Source organism: Lepeophtheirus salmonis, chromosome 12 (genome assembly GCF_016086655.4).
Source record: "Lepeophtheirus salmonis chromosome 12, UVic_Lsal_1.4, whole genome shotgun sequence".
In the NCBI taxonomy this organism is placed as follows: domain Eukaryota; kingdom Metazoa; phylum Arthropoda; class Copepoda; order Siphonostomatoida; family Caligidae; genus Lepeophtheirus; species Lepeophtheirus salmonis.
In genome coordinates, this window is record NC_052142.2 from 10,578,923 (window position 1) to 10,585,316 (window position 6,394).

A 6,394-nucleotide genomic window follows, 5' to 3' on the forward strand; every position below is an offset into this window, starting at 1 on the left:
GTATTTACAATCGTTATTTGTATGTCACACTTTCATGAAAACTTCGGAAGTATCTGTAATCTGTGAAGTATTGTGATTATTTTTTTAAATGTAACTTTGAGACTGATTTCTTGTGTTACAATATATCTTAGTGTGCTGAATACCTATCCGAATTATCTGAAACTACAGTATTGGCAAGGATCATCATCTTTAGCCTCAAAAATACATTTTGGAATCAAAAAGGAGAATGTAAAGAGGTTTCATTTCCTTCCATATTCCTATTCTATTTAATTCCGGTTTATCACCTCAAACTTTATTCCTCTATGTATGTTGCTACTCTATATAGGTGAATAGTTAATAGTTACATATTGTCACCTTCTTCTTTTTTTTCTCCCTCTACACGTTTCTGATATTATATTGATATATTAGTATAGTTGATTATATTGTAGAGAAAAACGCGTGCAAGGAGGAGGGGAAAAAAAAGACATATGGTATCATTGTTTAAAATACTGATGTGATTATCATCTGCCTGCTTTATTATGATTTTTGAGGGTATAACGAATGTATTTATTAGCAAAATGTTTAATGAATATATACTACGTATAATTGACTTCGACGTTTTTTATCCGTTACAGTAGATTTGCAAACGTCACACTCCATGAAATTGTAATTCATTATGAACCTTATTCTCAGAATAATAGCTAATGAAACGACAAAGTAGAGTATTTGAAATATATTTGAAGCTCAAAGTTTAAAAAAGAAGGCTTTAATTAAATATAATCTACATACTAAAAAATAAACCATTAAACATTTAAGTTAAATATACAAAATCAAACAATTAAAATCATATAACTATTAATAATAATAAATTATAAATACAGAATATTGAAATAATACATTGATCCGGATAATTTTTTCTTGTTCTAACATCGGAATTCAGTTAAATATGTAATAACTTTAGGTTGCAATACACAAGCGAGACGTGGAGTTTAATCAAAAAGATAATCACCCCTCTTCTTCATGTGGAGGTTGCTATATACAATTGTGCACAGGATAGATATATCTCTACCGATGAGATCTAACTAATTATTAATAATTAAGTAAATGTCAAAATCATAAAATTAGACAATAAATATATTAATAAAAAAATGTTAGAAATAAATTCATCGTAAAGATTTAGAGCAAAAGCTAATTATGTAGTAATGTCCGGCGATATTACTCCTTATTAAGAGCATTAAAAAAAGATTTTTTACCCGTTATTTATGCTTATATAACAACATGCTATTATCATGCAGGATATACACAATTGCTAATTATAATGCTACAACCAATGTAACTACCCCCGTTGTTGTGACCATTTAAGCATTTCTTTTTGCCTTTTATGAGTTTTCTGAACACCATTTCTTGGAGCCCATCAACCATAGCTAAGCCTTAAGTGATAAAAAAGTAATATTTATTGACTATGTAATATTGGAAAACCTAATTATCATACCCAAGTCTTAAAGCGAAGTAAGTAGTCTCAGACAAACTAGTTGCAAACCATCCAAAGCTACTACCCCCGTTGTTGTGACCATTTAAGCAGTTGTTTTTGCCCTTTACTGAGTTGTGTATCATAATACTTGATATGTTTAGCTAAAATAGAATCATATTTTATGGTTAGATTTAAAAAAAAATAGAATACTTACTCTGAGATAGTACAAAATTCAGAGTTCCATTTCGATATTCGTAAATACTTTTTACTGATAACTTGATCGTCATTTGGTGTGGATGACTCAAAACATTTTTATATGTATTTCTATAAATGACATCAGTAACAACATCCTCCATTAATTTAATGATGGTTCCTCGGGAAGGGATATGTTTACCCTTGTATTTCTCCATAAATTTTTTGAACGTAGATGATTAGCAATGGATAAGGTTATATTAAATGCAATAAGCATCTTTGTGAGATCAGAGTTAAAGTCGGACTTGATGTGTTCATCATTAACTTGATTTTATAGATGAATATCCATACTCTTGATATCAGATGAGGATAATGAGTGGCGTGTAATTCTAGACAGGGGACTAAAGGCACATTTATATCGACAAATCCGAAAAACCATCTGTTTCTCATCCGGTAAGTATTTTCCAAATTCCTAGGCCTCGATTTTCAGAAATCCAGACAGAAGGCGACGTTATTTTAGGCATTTTATTCAGTTCTCTATCGACTATCCCCATCTAATATTATTATATTAATATTGAATAATAAAGGCGGGAATGATAACGTTCATGATTGATAGAAGAAGATGTATATTATTTAATCAATGATGCCATAAGTAATTCTTCTTTTCTCCTCGCACGCTTTTCTATTCTTACCAAAATTATCACCCTTATATATTAGTTACATTTAGTGATTCAAAAGGGAAAATCCTTGTGGGATTCTCCTTTGATTACCTTGTCATCTGTTATTGATGAAAACATTGTCCAAGTTGCTCCCAACAACGTGCTTTTTCTTGTATAATAAAATAGCCCCTTTTTAAGAATAAAGACAAGGACACAGTTTTCCTTGATTCTTCAGTTAGAATCCCTATTGCCAACAAGGTAAAGGAAAATAAATTGAAGATAATGTCTTATAGTAGTGTTTTAAACACAAACCTACAGAAAGCTAATGTAAATAATGAAAATGATCAACATTTAATGTTATATAGCTGTCATCTCAAATTCTAAATAGACTAGTGATCATCTTTTACATGCAAAATATTTTACCAAATTCGGATTTCACACATATCCTAGAGCTTTGTTTATTCTAAACTGAGTTTTTATTCCCTTCAACAATTAAAGAATAATCCAAACGTAAAATATTTTTTTTTTGCTATAACTTTTCAATTTCTTAAACTCAAAAATCCCTTGCAACTAATCTTTATTATGTTATCCACAAGTAACTTTGTATTTTCCATTGATTCAGCGCCTAAAAGAAGATTTTCTACATTTTAATCTCTAGCATAGCCTTTACTGCAAGACAATAATCCTCTTTATAACATTCAATACTCTATTGTGCTGCTGCGATTGAAGAATATGCTGCACTTACAATCCCAAATACTTGTCAATATTGACAATATTCTCTAATGGGTTCATCATTATTCATTCTCCAAAAAAAATGAGAAATAATCACTGTCTTGACCAGCTAACGATATGTCTGTCTATACATTTTTTCGATATTTGTAACTACAACTTTGGACTTAAGTCCAATACATTTTTTAAGATCTTCCAGTAGTTTTCTTTGATGTGTCATAAAAGAAAATAGGTAATTTGGTGGTTGAAGATAATTTTTTAATACTTCTTGATAATTAGTTATCAACTTCAAAAGGTACTTCTTCAACAAATAAAAGATCATAATTCTTCAATAAAACATTTTTCTGTTCTTTTAAAAATTGTTTCTTTTTAAATCTTTGCTTCAGTATAATTAAATCTACGTGGATCTTCTTCCTAAAGACAAATTTATTCGTTTTATTAGTAAAAATGCTTCCATTCCTCTGTTGTAGAACCTTTTTACAGTTAAAAAAAATGTTTTTGAGCTCTTTTTTCACACAATAAATGTCCTTTTCTTGTTCTTCAACCATCATCTTCCATTTCCCAAAATTTACTTATATCTGGAGTTACTTCATCAATAGATATTTTGGACACAAATACACATAATAGTAATCCACCATACACAAAAGCATTCCAGATAGTATCAAATTATACATAGCAGTGTCACCCACCCCCAAAAATACTTATATAAGCCCCAATCTGAAACTGGGTGTCACTGAGGTATTCTTCAATTGCATATTCATATTAAGGACGTGTTAGTCTATGATGAAGAACAATATTAATGTAACTACCTTTATCTTCACATTGCCACGATTCCCAGTATTATCGTTGAGGCTGGGAACTTAGCCTGATTTACCGTAAGAATCTCATTGCGAGGCTAAGTAGAGGTCATTCCTGGAGTTTCTCAAGTATTGCACTATCCAGTTTGTCTTGTCCTGTTGCTGTGATAAGTGCGAATCAAATTGGTTATACTTCGATTTTTTTCCTCCATTTCAAACAATGAATGAACTGATTTTAGTCAGTTGTAGCTCATTTAACACTAATATTCAATAATTAATTGTGTTATAAATTTTTGAAACCTTGTTCTCAAATGAAGACTCCATGACACAATCAAAGTAAAAGTCGTAATTTGCTGTTGGTCAGTGTATTCGGTACTACCTTACGATTTAAACACGGAACGGAAATAATGGCTGAACACTGAACTTAAAGAAAAAAGAACGAAACCACAAAATAGAAGAACACTTACAAGTTTGGATGAAGAAATAACATATCTTTCACTCGAAAACCCAGAAATCTTATAATCCAAAATAAGATGATTAATTTCTAATTAAGGTTCTTGATTCTGTTTTTTTTGTTTGTTTTTTATAAGTTTCTAACGAATACTCCATATTGTTTCACTATACTATTACATTTTTTAATGTTTCACTAGCCTTTTCAAAAGATTCACTAATTCGTCTTCTTCTACGAGGTATTTTAAATCCCTATTATAATTCTCAAGACGTACAAAATCCATATTCATATCTCCTAAAAAGATTTGGAACTCTTTCGAAACGCTATTAACTTCTTCTAGAACTTCTTCACGCGACTTCACATGATCGTAAAATATATAACAATGCTCATCATACACCCTTACTGATAACAGCTTCATATTGAAATGATATTTATCCGGCTCGAAGGACCAGTTTAGGATCGATATATGTGTGGTGATAATATAAAAGCAAGCCTGGATTTTTTTTATGAAACAGAGAAAAAATATTATAAGTTTTTCGCCTCAATAAAAAATCGAAGAGGATTATTTAAATAGTCAAATATAATATTAAACTACTGAAAACATGTACAATAAGTTATTAATATGATTGATATTTGTATAAATTTTACATTACCATATTATATACAAGCTCCGTCAATTTCATCGTGCCGTATTTGAACTTTAAATCGATTTTTCATACCATCAAATTGTTATTAACCAGCTCATCCCTTTCTGTTGTTCATTATTCTTGCAACGTGAATACTTATGCAGTCTTTTTTTTAAATAATTTTCACATCATGACGTTTCAGTATCTTTTATGATTGGTATTATCAAATAACTCATTTTTATTAGGTTTAGTTAAACAGCGGCTCCTAAGGACTTTATCACTTTTTTGAATTAATATAAATTATAGTACGCCGCTCAAAATTGTTGAGCGAGAGAGGGAGCGCGCTCATTGTCTTGATTACCGAGCGGGAGTACGCTTGCCATTTTAGAAGAGCGAAAAAATTGCTCGAATTTTCGCTCATATATATAAATTTGTATTACTTTTTTTGTTGTTTGCATCTTATGAGATAACATCGAAAAATTTGAAAGTTAAAGAATAATTTTAAAGATTAGAAGAAAAGACGGTTAAAGTTATGTCTCAAGAAAAGCTAGAATATTTTTTACAGTACTGTATTCTGTAATTCAATTCTCTTCATGTTTTAGAAAATTGTGTTGTTTCATTGAAATATCATATTTTATTACATATCAGATTGTGATGTAGGTTATAAAATGAATAGATTTAACGCTACGAAAAAATGGCGTGAAATTTTGATGATAAATTGGTCATTACTTCCTTAATATTGAAGTAAGAGACATGATTTTGGTATCAAAATGTCTTTTTTACCATTATCTATTACATAAAATAGGTTATAAGGGTAAAAAGGGCATTGGATTTGTTTTTTAACATACATACATGAAGTTTCAAGTTCAAATACGAGCAAGGAAAAATAAACGCCGCTCATTTTTCATTTGGCGGGAGCGTACTCAGGATTTCTTGAGTGGACTAACGCTCTGTCTAAATGTAACTAGTACCTCCGGTACCAAAAGAAAACTAAATATTATACACATGGAAATACAACAACTAACGGGACAATAACAATCCCACAACATATTAAGAACAAATCAATACATTGAGTTATGAGCAATATTAAACATCCAATTCTAGACAGTCATAATAATCAATTGAATGTCAAAATTATAGCTAATATACTGAGTGTTACATTCCACCTCACAAATTTGAACAAAAAGCCCTAGTGGACCAAATATGCATAGTCTATTTGTCTGTTTATACTTTTAAAGTAAATAAATATAATAGGAATTTCTCTATAATTTGATTTTTACTCAAGCGTCTCTTATAGTTGAACCACCACATATCTGCTACAAAGATCAATATAATCTATCTTTCGCTGATAGGTTAAAATTTTCAAAATAGGGAGGAATAATTATTCAAATTTCTAGAGATAACATTAAAAGGAAAACCCCCACATTTTGGAGGGTGAAAGTAATGGAAAAAGAGAAAATACTGAATGGGAATTCAAAAGTCCTCAAAAA

General features: G+C 30.0%; 1 long non-coding RNA gene across 1 annotated transcript; it reads right to left on the reverse strand.

The window, feature by feature from the left end:
• Positions 1–697: 697 nt before the first annotated feature.
• On the reverse strand, positions 698–5,155 carry LOC139906674 (uncharacterized). The gene is made up of 3 exons (XR_011782396.1): positions 1,665–5,155; positions 1,472–1,611; positions 698–1,409 (listed from the first exon to the last, which is right to left on the reverse strand). It is a non-coding gene; the product is annotated as an uncharacterized lncRNA (long non-coding RNA).
• Between the last annotated feature and the right edge of the window lie 1,239 nt (positions 5,156–6,394).